General features: G+C 38.2%; 1 long non-coding RNA gene across 1 annotated transcript; it reads left to right on the forward strand.

Annotated features, from left to right (window-relative positions):
- The first annotated feature begins 706 nt into the window (after positions 1 to 706).
- LOC140505087 (uncharacterized) lies at positions 707 to 10300 on the forward strand. Its single transcript, XR_011967347.1, has 3 exons — positions 707 to 5478; positions 5826 to 6064; positions 7562 to 10300. It is a non-coding gene; the product is annotated as an uncharacterized lncRNA (long non-coding RNA).
- Positions 10301 to 15797: the final 5497 nt, after the last annotated feature.

Raw genomic sequence — 15797 nt, forward strand, 5'->3', positions numbered from 1 at the left:
AAATGAGGGGAATTTGGGGGTTAGAGAAGGGGAGAATCAAGAAAAGCCTCTTAAAGAAGGTGGTAATTAAACTGAGACATAAAGGAAACCAGGGATTTTAAGGTTGCACTATAGGAAAGAAATGATTTCTAAATTTAAGGAACAGTTTTATGCGAAAGCATAGAGATAGGCCTTGGAACCTCATATGTGAGGAACTGCAAGAAAGTGAGTTTGGATAGATGATTATGTTCTGCGGTTTCTGACTCATCAAGACGCCGTTTGGGATTTTCTTGGCAAGATACTGGAATGATTTGCCATTTCCTTCTCCAGCTCATTTTATAGATAAAAAACTGAGGCAAACAGGTTAAGAATCCAGGGTCACACAGCTAGTATTTGAGATCAGATTTGGACTCCGGTCTACCTGACTCCAGGCCTAACGTTCTATCCACTGTACCACCTAGCTACACCTAGACTATAGAGTACATAAAGGGGAGTAATATACAAGTGTATATTACTACATGTGTAATAATATAGTAATATGTAATATAATATGTGTAATAGTATCACTATATGTATAATAATATTATAATGTGTAATAAGATCAGAGAGGTAGTCTGGGGCCAGGTTATAAAAGGCTATCAATTCCAAACAGAGGCATTTACATTATATATTACAAATACAAACAGAGCATTTGTATTTGATCCTAAATGTAATAGGAACCATTGGGGTTTATTGAGAAGTTCATCTTTTATTCTGAAGTTGACTCATTGCCTAGATGGGTTTCCTGGTATAAATTCTCTCTCAGTTCTAGGAAGTTATGACAAAAGACTATATGTCTCTCCATCTTTTAATTCTGAGCCCTAAGACAAAGGCAGTGTTCTGTTTATCTCCCCATCTTCTTTGGGATGTTTCCCCTTTCCATTTCCTACTCTCTGCTTCAATCCCAAACTAGAAAATGTCTATGATAAAATGTTTAAAACAAAGAGTAAACGTTTAAAACAAAAAATGGTAAATAGACTTTCCCTCTACCCAGAAGAAAAGACTCAAGCCTCCATGAGGGCATCTAATAGGGGTTAGGGGAGTTCAACATTACGTCTATTGGAACATTCCTTCTGCTTATGTTCAAGCCTATACAATTCTGCTCCTGGAATCCTGGCCACTATTTAACCTACCTGATGTTTTTACCTTCCTTCTCCCATAGTTTTCTCAGGTTCTCTCCTTATCCAGTTCTGCATGACATCTAAGCACCTGAAGGGTATCTCTTGAAATCTGGCTTCTGTCTATATTCATTCAACTGACCTTTGAACCATTTCAATGTTTTTTAAGGGTCACCTGGGGCTGTGGTATATCATTGTTTGGCTAATAGTTGTTCACTTTCTAATTTACTCCAGGAACTTGTTGCACCTCTCTAAACAACCAAGGTGGACTACATTTTTACAGTTAAGTTTAACAATTCTTTATCCACTTTTTGTTGGTTAGGTCCTGCTCTTTCAAAGTCCAATTTCTCTATAATTTTAGACTGAAGGTTTTTCTGTTTAAAAGTGAAAGAAGCAGAGAAAGGGCTCCAGTATGTTAGGTATATCACCTGCAGAAAATGTATAGCTGAGGGGACTTTTGTAGCCTCTGAACTGTCCCCACGCTGAGGATATGGGGGATCCACCAAAGACCTCAGGTAATAAGCATTTCTATCTTCCTCCTTGAACTAGAGGGATATTTTTACCAAAAAGAAAAGAGGTCTTTTTTCTTCATTTATATGAGAGTGGTTAGAATGCAGGCCTTCAAGTCAGGAAGATCTGAGTTCCTTTCCTGCCTCTGACAGTAGGTGTGAGATTCTGGGCAAGGCACTTAACTTTCCTGGGTTTCAGGCAATCCTCTAAGACTATAAAAATTACAGAACAACTGTCAATCTTCCTTAATTGAGGAAGTTTCCTCATCTAGAGTTTCCTATAATTCCATCCCTGCTTCCATCAAACCCCCCAAATGTTTTCAATACAGTGTGATATTCTCCTTTCAAACTCCCTTCTCAGAACATAAGGGAAAACTGACCTACAGGCTTTCTAGAGTTTTTTCCTATCATGCTTCTGTGTCCAAATTCTTCTTAGTTAAGTTTGAAAACCAGGAGTTTCAACTCTATGTCATCTTAAGGCACTCACTTCAAAGTCTCCTAGCAGATTACAGTGTTAACAGTAAAGAATGATGATCCCATAATAACCAGGACTTTTTATAATTAGCCTTTACATAGCACTTTGGATCTTAAAGGTATTTTGTTATCAATATTTAGATGGATGGAGCTTCAGACAAACAGCTCTGCTCTCCTCTACTCTTTATCATGCTTCACATCAGAGATACTGCCTTCTTTGGGTACTGGAAGCTTCATCTAAATGTTCTTTTAGGAGGAGATGTTTGTTCCTGAATCACCCTTCCAGCATTGATTGGAGAACAGGCAGTACTTCCAAATATGATTCAAGAAGAGTTCATCCTCTGTAAAGTACACTCAGGTTCACAATAACAGCCTTTGCTCTGATAACATGTAAGATAGCTCTGCTAAACAATGCTAAAGAGAAGAAGTTAAAGATAGTTGCGACTACCACAGTTTCACAAATACATTTCTATTAAAATAACAAGATGAAGAGGGTGCAGGAGGGAAGAGGGGGATTTATTTATTCATATAACAAAGTACTTGTTACATACAATGCAAAATGTTACATACTATGCAAAATGCTGGGCAGACACAAGAACCAACAAAACATAGTTTCTATCCTCAAGAAATTTCTAGTCCAAGAGAAGAGAGGAGAGGAGACGGAAGGGGAAGGGAGGGGAGGGGAGAGGAGAAGAAAAGATGTGGACAAAAAAACAAAAGCCCCCAATATACATTAGACTGTGGTAAGTCTATAAGAATATGAAGTATTATGAGATTGGATAAAGGAACATTTTATTTCAAGGGAGATCAGGGAAAGCTCAACATTTCAGCTCAGCCTTAAATAATGGATAAATAGAAGTTAGTATGTGAAAAAGGCATTTTAGAGACAGGAAACAAATGTGAACAAAAGTGAGAGGTAGGAAAGCATGGGATGTGTAATGGGGACAGCACGTAGTTGAACCGATAGCATAAGAATATGGGAATGAAGTGAGACTGACCTGAAAAGGTAAGTTGAGGCCAGACTGGATTTTTTTTTTTTAACATTAAGTACAGGACTTTATCTTGATCCCTGTTAATTGAGTTGTATAGTAAAGTGAAAAGAGTGCAAACCCTGGAATTAAGAAGGATATAGGTTTGAATCCTGTCTCTTAGACTTATTAGTAGCTGTGTTTCCACGGGCAAGTCATTTAAGCTCTCTGAAAAAGAAATGTATAGTGGAAAGACGACAATCTAGAATTACAGGCTCACCTTGTGACTGTCATGCACTATGTGACTTTGGGCAAGTAACAACCTCTGTGGAAAAGTTTCCTCATGTCTAAAATGAAAGGGTTGCAAGAACTCTAGGGTTTTTTCCAGCTTGCATTTATAACCCTATGAACCTTTCTACCTCAGGCTTCTTATTTGTAAAATAGAGATAATAGCTGTGCTAGGACTCAAGAAGGTTGTTGAGAGGATTAAGTGAGAATGTATATAAAATGCTTTACAAACCATAAAGCGCTATGCAAATGTCAGCAGTTATTATTCATTGGATATCTGTAGATTGATTTTAATGTGTCCATTGTGAATTTAATTTACATGGCAGCTAGGCTGCATAGAGGATAGAGTGCTAGAAGACTTAAGTTCGAATCCTTGTCTCACATGCTTCCTAGCTACATGACCCTGGGCAAGCCACTCATCCTTTCAGCCTTCATTTTCCTCATCTGTAAAATGGGACCATAATAGCAACTGCCTCTTAGGGTTGTTAAGAGGATCAAATGAAATATTTGTACATATTATAAATCTTAAAGGCCTGTTTAAGTGTTGACTGCTATTATGTGTACTATTATGGGTCTCTAGACAGGCCTGAAGGTGACCAATGATGGATATATCACTCCCAGACTCCTCTTCAAAATTCACCTCCAGGAATCTTCTGGTTGACTCTAGGCGGTTCTTCTCAGCTAGGTATATTTCTTCTGAAACAACTGAATCATAATTTTTTTTATTGAATGAATGAATGTGAATGGAAGTGTGGGTGGCAGAATGATCATACATCAAGGATTAAATATCATTAATGTCTTGCCTCCAAATTTCCATCAAGCCTCTAGCATATGTTTAAGCTGATGCATTAAAAAAAAATACTATTAATATTAAGAGATAACCTTACAAAGCTTTCAAAAACAAACCCAAATTTATGCTCAATAAGTAGAAATAGATGTAAGTTTCATTTATTTTATTAGCATTTGCTCTTTTCTTTGACAAACATTTATTAAGGACCTACTGTATACAGAACTCTGTACCAGGTAAATGGGGAGACAGGAGTTTAGGTGAGACACTATTCCTATCTTCATGAAGCTTACATCCTAGCAGGTGATAAAATGCACCAATACGGATACCCATTATATCCAGAACTTTATAATAAGTGCATTAAAGACATACAAAATGCTATTTGAGGTCTAAGGGGAAGGTCATATCTGACTGGGAAAGGATGGGAGAGATCTGAGAAGGTTTTGAGGATTGGGTGATATATTTCACTTGTATTTCAAAGGACTGAGTAGAAATTCAATACACCAAAGGTCAAGCGAAGGCAGCCAAGGCATAAAGAACAGCTTGAGCAAAAGCAGGGAAGTAGAAACTTTCTCGTGGTGTATTTATGCTATTTATGTATGCATATGTATGTGGTGTAGATATACTATATATACTATAATACTTATAGTATATATATGTGTGTGTGGTATATATGTAGCATATAGATGTGGTATATATACCATATATCATATATACCATATATTTAGACATTTATACACACTGTATACGTGTGTGTGTCTGTACAGGCATAACTTGTCTTACTGCTCCTCACTTTATTGTGACCAGGTCTATCCAGTGTCATTTTTCTAATAGCATGTGTGCTCATATCATGTCTCTGTGTCACATTAATTCTCACAATATTTTGAACTTATTCATTTTTACTCTATCTGTTATGGTGATCTGTGATCATGATTTTTGATGTTAGTATTGTAATTGCTTTAGGGTTCCACAAATCATGCCCATATAAGACAGCAAACTTAATCAATAAATGTCATGTATGTTGTGATTATTCTACCAACTAGCCATTCACCGCCCCCCCTCCCCCATTCTCTCTCTCTCCTTGGGCTTCCCTATTTCCTGAAACACAACAATATTGAAATTAGGCCAATTAATAACCCTATAATCGCCTCTGTGTTCAGGTGAAAAGAAGAATCAATCAGTATGGTAAACTTCTGTTGACTTATTTTAAGGAATTTCCATAGCCACTCCAATCTTCGGCAACCACCACCCTGATCAGTCAGCAGTCAAGGCAAGACCCTCCATCAGCATACAACTTGCTGAAGGCTCAGAGGATGGTTAGTACTTTAAGCAATAAGCTATTTTTAAATTCAGGTACATTGGTTTTTTTTTAGATACATTGCTATGGCGACCTTCATAGTATAAACATAATTTTTGTGCACGATGGGAAATCAAAAAATTCATGACTCTCTTTATTCCAATATTCAGTTTATTGCAGTGGTCTGGAACTGGAACAGAGATATTTCCAATATCTCTGAGATTTCCTGTATATATACCCACAATATATGTAGCATGTTTTATATATCTGTATGTGCATAGGTATATTTGTTACATATCATATACATATATCCAATGAGAGAAGACTGAGGGCCATTCTGCTGACTAATACATTTTTTAACCTTAGTCACAAGGCTAATGACTCCTAAAGATGCAGGAAGCACCATGTGAAACCTAGAATTAGATGGTACCTGCTCCTAGGAGTAGAAGAAGATGCCAGACAAACCAGAAGAAATATACCTGGGCAAACAGAATCAGCTGGAGCCAATCAGAGTGTTCCTGGAGGTGGATTTTGAAGTTGAATACGTCCAGAAATTATGTCCTTCATTGATCACCTTCAGGCCCCATCTACTTCCAATCCTTCAGGTAAGGATGATAAAATAACTGACTTGAGGAGGTGAAATTTAGACAACATTTTCCCAGAGGAAGCATTTGAAATTGCTACAGGCAAATAGCATATTTTGAAATATAGAAAGACAAGGTGTGCTGGGATGAAATAAATGGGAGGAACATGACCACAATGGGTTGGGGTCAGGTGGAGAAGGACTCTAAGAGAACTTTTAAAGACAAGAGTAATGCAGTCAACACGATGCTCACACAGTAATGAAGCAGCAGTTCCAAGTAGCTAGTGTGAACTTATTATCTCCAGGATAAAATATAAAATACTCACTGTGCCAGATATTGAAAGTCCAATATAACATGGCTCCTACCTCCTTTCCTGTCCCATATCTCTTTCCACATACCCTCCCTTCATTTACTCTGCATTCCAATCTGGCTGGCTATTCCTCCACACACAAAGCTCTCCCTTCTAGGTTCATTCCTTGAACAAGCTGTTCCCTCTGAGGGGAACAGACTCCCACCTTTGCTCCTCCTCACAGAAGCCCTGACATCTCCTGAAGTGCAGATTCAGAGCCACCTTCTACATGAGACCTTTCCTCATTCCTTTCATTAGTAGCACTCTCCCTCTGGACAATGCTTCATATTATTTTGTATCGACTTATTTGCATACCTGTTATATTTTCCCATCCCTTAAGTAAAAATACAAGACCCTTGAGGATAGTCACTATTTAGTTTGTGTCTTGGTATCCTCTCAGACAGATCTCTGAACTTAGAGTCAGAATATCAAAGTTCAAATCCAGTCTCAGAAACTTATCAACTTTGTGTCTATAGGCAAGTCACTCTGCCTTAGTTTCCTCATCTGTAAAATGGGGATAGTAATAGCAGCTGCTTTCCAGGAGTGTTGTGAGGATTAAATGAGCTAATATTTATTTGTAAAATTTTTTCAAAGCATAAAGTGTTATATAATGCTAGCTCTTATTATTTTTAACATAGTAGGTACTTAATAAATATTAATTGAATAGAATTGAATAGAGGCACTATGGTAGAAAGGGCCTGATCAGAATTGTGCTTGGACCTGTGAGTGCTGGTGTATTTTCAGCCTAGATGAGATAAGGAGATGGAAGGAAGGAAGGAAGGAAGGAAGGAAGGAAGGAAGGAAGGAAGGAAGGAAGGAAGGAAGGAAGGAAGGAAGGAAGGAAGGAAAAGGTGAGGAGAGAAAAGAAGGGAAAAGAAGAGCTTCCAAGAATAAAGATGGTTAAAGAAATATAAATGTTGTGTAAAAAAATATTTATAGCCGCTCTTTTGGTGGTAGCCAAGAATTGGAAATTGAGGGGATGCCCATCAATTGGGGAATTACTGAACAAGTTGTATTATATGAATGTAATGGAATACTATTGTTCCACAAGAAATGTTGAGCAGGCAAATTTCAGAAAAACCTGGAAAGATTTAACATGAACTGATGCTGAGTGAAGTGAGCAGAACCAGAACATTGTACACAGTAACAGTAACATTGTGTGATTACAGATTTTGTTAGACAGCTCTTCTGAGCAACGCAATGATCTAAGACAATTCTAAAAGACTCATGATAAAAAATGCTGTCCACATCCAGAGAAAGATCTAGAGTCTGAATGCAGATCGAAGGACACCATTTTCTCCTTCTTTTGTTGCCTTTTGTTTTTTGTTTCACATTGTTTTTTCCTTTTGTTCTGATTCTTCATTCATAACATGACTAATTTGGAAATATGTTTAATATTAATATGTTTAATAGTCTATATCAGATTGTATGATATCTTGGGGAGAGGAAAGTGAAGGAGGGGAGGGAAATTTAGAACTCCAAATCTTATAAAAGCAAATATTGAAAGCTAAAATAAAATTTTTTTAAAAGAAACATGAATGTTGGAGGGATTGTGGAAAGGCAGACACATTAACACTATTGGTGCAACTATGAATTGATTCAACCCTTCTAGTGAAAAATTAGAAATTATTTGAGAAAAATCCCTAAATTATTCATATCCTGGAATCTCATTACTGGACATATATCCTTAGGAGGTCAAATACAGAAACTTTCCAAAATGTTTATAGCACCACTTTTTGTTGTAGTGAAAAAGAAAAAAGAAAGAAGGAAAGAATGAATGTATCTACGAATTAGAGTTTGGCTTAATAAATCACAATATATGAATTTTCGTAGAGTATTGCAGAGTTGTAAGAAGCTATAGAAATGAAGCATTCAGAAAAATATCAAAAAAATATGAACTAAAGTGAAGAAAATAAACACAATATAACAATATACACGATTACTACAGACATGAAAATGCCATTCAATAATAGCCAAACTCAGATGTAATGTAAGGACCCATCTAGTTCCCCAAGGAGAGATGATGAAATATTTTCACTACCAAGAGAAGAATTAGGGAATGGAATGTCACACATGCTGTCAGGCTGGTTGTTTTGTCATTTATGTTAACTGCTTTTCTTTGTTGCAGGGGAAGGTTCAGTCAGGGCAGAGTTATATTAGGAAATCACTATGGTGTAAAATAGAAACAACAAGAGACATCGATAAGACCTGGGTTTTTTTTAAAGACAGGAAGCTATCACAATAATAGCACAGACACATGAGGATGAAACCTTAGATAGGAGTTGATGTAGAGGAGGGAAGGAAGGTACAGATTGATGACTAATTAGGTATTGTGGGGATCCAAAGAAGAAAGGCCTCATGCCCCCACTCACCACTTAATTGTTAGACTTCTGAAATCAGTAAACAATTATTAAGTACTTGCTATGTGCTAGATACCCTACTAAATGCTAGGGGCTCAAAAGGAGGCAATGATGAGGTTGAGGGGTGCTGGGGGAGACAATCTCAGTTCTCAAGGATCTTACAGTCTAAAGGGGGAGATGACATGCAAACAAATATATACAAACAAAATTTATACAGGACAAGCAGGAGATAATTAACAGAGGGAAGACACTGGAATTAAGAATAGTTGAGTAAGGCTTCCAGTAAAAGATGGGAGTTTAGTTGGGCCTTAAAGGAAGCCAAGGAGGTCACTAGGTGGAGCAGAGGGAGAGTTCTCTAGGCATGAGGGACAGTCAGAGAAAATACAAGAAAAGAAATAAGGAAATGACTTTCTGCTTGTGGGAGTAGTGAGCTATGGTGGTAGCGCCAACTGACAACAAGGCAATTATGAAGGGTTGTCTGTTTCCCCAGGAATGTAGAGATGATGAGCTCATTATTTGATAAGGCAATTTTCAGTTTTTCTTATAAGCAAATGGAGATGTCAGCAACTAGATTACTGGACTAGAGGCAAGAAATTTTTTTCTGTTAAGGAGAAGGAACAGCAGAGTTTTTTAAGAACTACACTGGGAGTTAGGAGACCTGGATTTGAGGCCTGGTCAAGTTGCTCACCTCTGAACTAGTTTCCTCATTTGTAAAGGAGTTGGAATAACTAGATGATTTACTTCTAAAGTCACTTCTAGATACCTAACACTCCGTAGGTGTGTAAGAAAAACTGGTGGGGAAGCTCACAGAACCAAGCACCCTGGTCTCATTCCTAAATATGAACAAGTGCTATTATACTTACTAATGAGAGTGATTTAGCTTGCTGCCCCCTAGTAGAGTGGTGATATTTAACTAATTACTATTTGTAGGACACTTTAAAATGACAAAGAGTTATGTAAACATATGTAGATGTTCTTCCTTTGAGGTGGCTTTCCTTGAGGCCCTTTAAAGTGGAGCTTCCAGGAATGTGTCAGTGGAGAAGGATCAGATAGAAACTGAAGGTCAGCTCAGGGGGAAAAAAAATTCAAAGGATCATAAGACTTAGAGCTAAAAAGGATCCTAGAGAATATTTAGTCTAACCCTGTCATTTAACAGAGGAGGAAAGTAAAGCTCAGCATGAAATAAAGTGAAGGAATTCTTTTTTGGAGGGTGGGGAGGATCGTTTTGTGGAATTGAAAATAGAGCTGCAGATGCAGAGGAGAATGAGCCAGAAAGTTCTTTTTTTCTTTCCTGTACTTTATAAAGGAAGGCATTGGGAGGAGTTTGGTACTCCGCCCTCCTATTAGAAGGGAGAGGAGGCTGAAGGAAGTGGTGTCCATCCAGGTTTGAGTTAGCAGCTTGAGTTAGATTTGACGTGATAAATTTAACTTGGAAAGTTTGTCTTGTTCCATGGAACTAACACCAGGCAAAGCAGTAGCTTGAGGGTCTTTCATTCTAATGCTTGTACTCCTTCCACTAGACTATGCTTTCTCAGTTGTTAGCTCTCTCTCCATCTCTCTCTCTCTCTCTCTCTCTCTCTCTCTCTCTCTCTCTCTCTCTCTCCCTCCCTATCTCCATCTCTCTCTCTCTCTCTCTCCATCTCTCTCTCTCTCTCTCCATCTCTCTCTCTCTCTCTCTCCCTCCCTCTCTCCATCTCTCTCTCCCTCCCTCTCTCCATCTCTCTCTCTCTCCCTCCCTCCCTCTCTCTCTCTCTCCCTCCCTCCCTCTCTCTCTCTCTCCCTCCCTCTCTCCATCTCTCCCTCCCTCTCTCTCTCTCTCTCTCTCTCTCTCTCATTTTGTCTATGCTTTGTATTTATATCAGTGTACATTTTCTATTCTCTCCTTGGAAAGGAATTTCCTTGAGGGCAAGGACTATTTTGTTTATTTTGTGCTTGCATCTCGAGGGCTTAAGGCAATGCCTGGAACTAGTCAGTTTTTAACCTTATTTTTTCCCTCTTTAATTCTTACTAAAGCATGTAGAAAATTTGGGAAACCTTCAAAAAGAGAAAAATATAAAGGATTTGGGCATGTTCTATGTGAACCTCCAGGTGGCAAAGGCAATATGATGGCTCAGTGGATAGAGTGCATAGAGTGCTGGGCCTGGAGTTAGGAAGTCTTATCTTCCTGAGTTCAAATCTGGCCTCAGACATTTACTAGCTGTGTGATCCTGGGCAAGTCACTTAATCCTATTTATCTCAAGTTTCCTCATCTGTAAAATGAGCTGGAGAAGGAAATGGCAATCCACTTGCCAGTAACTTTGCTTAAAAAAACAAAAAACCCAAAGAGTTTGGTCATGACTGAAAAAGAACAAATACAGTATATGTCGTATTGAACTTGTATGTGTAAAGCAAGGAAGAAGGAACAGTGATAGTTGCAATAACTGTATTAATATCAATTATATTTCATTGGGCACTGAGTGTTATGGAAGACAAAAAAGGGTCAAATAAGACAAGATCTCTACTGTGAGGGGCTAAAGAGCAAGCCTAGAGGGCTTGATCTTAGTCTCTGCATTTACCTGAGAGCTGGAGTGCTCATCTAGTTCCAGTAAGTCTGGAGTTTCCCCATCACTCTAGTTACAAATATGTACTCTGTATCTGCATGCAAATCCTTCTCTCCTTCTTCATCATGACTTGGAGGTGAAACTGGCTTAGAAACTGTCACAAAGCCCAACCATCCCTAGGTCCTATAGAACTAGGAAAGCTTCAGATACATATCTGGCAAAGGTATTCATAGACTCAGTTAAATAGATGATCAAGTACTATCCAAGAGACAGACTATGAAATAACCGGAAGGCATATTTATTCATGTATCCAGCAAAAATTAATCAGAGATGACTCTGTTAGGTGCTGGAAGAGCTTCCAAGGTTTTGTTGTTTCTGTGTGTTGACAGGTACAGAAGATACTAATTACCACTGCCTTCTGAAGGCAAGGACTGTGTCTTCCATTCAGACAATCAGCTCATATAAATGCCTTCAGAATGCAGGGATCTGTGTCAGAAGCTGGGGGAGATACCAAGATAATTAAGAGGGGGTTCATACCCTATGAGTTTATAACCTAATTCAGCAGGGCCACAAACGAACAAAAAGTATTTCTAAAACACTTACAGTGTGCAAAGCACAGTGCCAAGTGCTAGGAATAGAAACAGAGAGGGAAACAAGTCTTGCTCTTAAGAAGCACATGTTTAAATAAGGGGAGAGAACATATTAAGAGGTTTAAGCTAAAAGATCGAAAGGACCAATGATACTTAGGGCATACCAGCAAAAGAAATAGTAAGGTATCTTCTTTAATACTGGCTTCATTAATAAAGTCATTTTGACTTCTAATATTGACCCATTTGACAGTGCCAAGAACTTTAGCAGCAGTCACTTCAATAGCCAAAACTGCAGTTGGGGGGGGCGGAGTGGCAGGAGGGCAGGGTGGTACTTACTGTAACACCTCTGGATGCTACAAATGTTGCTGGGACACACCACAATTATCACTCCTCTGTTTGATGCTTATGGAGCTAGGCTGGTAGCAGAGTTGACAGTAGAGGAAGAATTGTTGTTCCTGGGACTCTTAGGCTTACCTGACTATTAGTGGCAGTTGGTGAGCAGTTGGTGTTGATGGTGATGGGATCCTTTTCCACCAGAGTTTCTATCCTCAGTGATAGCTGTGAGGTCCTGACTAGAAATGGGACAAGTCGTCTGGCAGCAGGGCTCTTTAGTTCCCAGGGTTCCTTGACTCTGGGGCCTAAGCTGATTCTCCAGGAATCCTAGGGATGTTGTAGTTAAAGCAGTTAAACCCAGCCCATGCTTCCTCTGATAGCTCCCTCTGAGCTCCTTCAGTTGAGCTGGCTTGCTTTGCTTTGATGGTGCCTATCACCACAGTGTGAGATGTGAAGAAATTTTTTCCATTAGGGGATACTTGGGCTCCAAATAGAACTGTACTTCCCTACACATATGTACTCCAGTAAATCAAATTATTTTGTTCCCTATAACTGCATTTTTATTAGAGTACCCCCAAAATTCCTTTAAAAATATTTGTCTTCCACATTCCCAGGCCAAAAACCCCAGAATTTTCTCTCCCCATTCATATTTTTCTCTAGCTGAAACTTTCTTTTTATTAATTCCAGTGGGATGCAGAACAGATAGTGGCAATGACAAAGAAAAATCAGGGTAAATTAGAGACCCCACAGTGTTAAGAGACTTCTTTGCGACACAGGAAAAATCACTTAAACTTCAGTGTCAATTGCTTATGTCTCATTTTGAGGAAAGTCAGAAACTTTATCAGAAAATTTTTATCACTTTAATGGATCTGTGATCTCATCTCTGCAAATACTCCTCTTAACCCGGATTGAAACATAAGCTTATCTTCTCATCTGTGCAACTGCAGCCCTCATTCCTCCACAAATATTTAAAAGATACTCCACCCAGCTTCCTGGGGGATTTTCCCTTAAATCAGGGTTTCTTACCCTTTGTCATATCATGGACTTCTTTAACAATCTAGTGAAAGCATATGGGCTCCTCAGAAAAATATTTTAGCATGCATTAAACAAAATACATAGTATTACGATGGAAACATAAGACTAGTAAAATAAAGATATATATTTTTTTCTCATCCAAAATCATGGATCCCCAAAAGCTAATCTCCTCCTGCTCTAGATTTCTTGGTATTACATTGAATTGCTATCAATGGAGCTGAATGTCTTTGTGTTGTACCTCATTTTTGTAACATGATGGACCTAACTCCTCTTCCAGGAATATATCTCCTGGATAGTCATCACTGGTAATATGTTGTTGAGCAGTGGTGTCAAACTCAACTAGAGACTGATCTCTGTGGGACAAAATTGACTCTGAAAACCTCAAATTCATATCATCTGTGTTCTATTTATTTTTATTTATTTTGTTAAGCATTTCTCTATTACATTTTAATCTGGTTCCTTTGCACTTGGAGTTTTGTGGTTTTGCTGGCCACAAACAGGCTCCAAATTAGACACCTCTGTTGTAGACTGTTCCATGTACCCCCTCAGTTTCTCCACTAGCCTTTGGATGATTTGTAATGTTGACTCCTTAGTGATATGGTTTTCTATGATTTGCGGTCATATGGCATCACTGGAAGAACATGGATATCAAAAGTCAGAGACTTATAGTTTAAGAAGGAAAAAACCTCTCCTTCTAGGTCAAATCACACGGTGATCCATGTCACTTGAATTTTCACTGATGCTGCTTTTTTATGTGAGTTTATGATGAAAGTCCTTCTGAAATAAGAATGTGGTGACAAATAATTCTTCTGAGCAGTTCAGATCCTGCTGTGAATGTTGGAGGTAGCTATTAAAATGTTCCACAAGAAAGATCACTGTGTCATACTAGTCTCTTTCCCTGTCGACCATATTGAAAGCACACGTTCTGATATAACATTTTGAACTGTCAGCTTCTCTAGGGTACAATACTCAGCATGGCAAAAACCAAGAAGCCACCTGGGAAATGATGTGCTCTTTTGTTCTCAACTGCTGCTCTTACATTCCTATTTCATCTTCTTTTCTTTCTGTGTTGCTGAGCCCAATGAAAAAGATTCCCTTAAATAACATGAGGGTAGTCAAGCAAAACAAATTCCTATCATGTGTTCAAAAAAGCATTTTTCATCCTATGTATTAATCCATCATCACTTTGTTATGAGGTAAACAGTATTCTTTTTTACTCTGGAATCATAGTTGATCATTTAGTTGATCAGAATTCTTAAGTCTTTCAAAATTGTTCATTTTTATAATATTATTTGATTTCAACTGGATCCTTTCTGCTCCACATCAGTTCTTTTATGTTCTTGTGATTGCACCCCCCCATATATATATATATATATATATATATATATATATATATATATATATACACACATATATATATACATGCACACACCCCACATAGCACCTGTTACAAATTTCTCCCCTTAAACTACCTCCACCCCACCCCTCTGTAGGAGAAACTTGCCTCATATTTTACTGAGAAAATCGAGAACAACCATCATTAGCTCTGTCACTTACGACTTGTGTGGGCTTCAGTTTCCTCATCTATAAAGTAAGGTTATTGAGCCAGGTGACCTCTAAGGTACCTTCTGTCTCTCAAATGTATGATTCTATGATCCTCTCTGCATGTCTGTACCTCAAATCCCATCATCATTAATCCCCAAATTCTTCTTGTTTGAGCTATTCTCATCCCTGAGGAAGAAGTTGCTCTCTTCCTCACCAAGACCAGTGGCTTAGTCATGCCCTGGATTCTAATCCTACCTTTTCTCCTCTGAGAGTCTGTCCCTTCAATCATTCCTTCAATCTTTAATCTCATTGATTTTCTTCACTCATAGAACGGTTCCAGCCAATCTGGTATACTTGCTGTTCCCTATCTCCCATTTCTGTGCCTTTATACAGATTGTATTGCATGCCTGAAAATTACTCCATCTTCACCTCTATAACTCCCTTTAAGGCTCTGCTGAAGTGTCACCACCTGCTGCAGACCTTTCCAGTTCTTACTTCTTAGTTCTTACTTCCCACTGCCAAGTCATTTTAATGTGTACATGTTTGATATCTTTTATATGCATATATGGTTTCCCTAGTAGTTTGCCAGGTTCTTGAGGGCAGAAGCCATTTCGTTTTCATTTTTTTATCCCTTTTGTCTATCATGATACCTGTCACATGGTAAATATATCTTAATAAGTACATGTGGGAATGAATTGAGTTTGTCCATTGCTCCTTCCTTACTTTACATATACACATAGATCTTAACTGTCCTTTAAAAAAAAAAACAGCTTTCGTTTGACCTTGCCATGACTTCAAGCTAACATGCTATAGTACTCTTTTTTTTTTCAAAATCAGACTCCTAGAAAAGCTGTCTGCATGGTATTACAAACTTTAAAGCATTATGTAAATATTACCTATTTTATTACCATTATTTTTTATACTCATTGCCTTTACTTTCTCACTTCCCACTCCCTTCTCAGCCTCTTGCAATATGGCTTCCTTCCATGGGACTGAGACTAC

Source organism: Notamacropus eugenii, chromosome 5 (assembly GCF_028372415.1).
Source record: "Notamacropus eugenii isolate mMacEug1 chromosome 5, mMacEug1.pri_v2, whole genome shotgun sequence".
NCBI lineage: Eukaryota > Metazoa > Chordata > Mammalia > Diprotodontia > Macropodidae > Notamacropus > Notamacropus eugenii.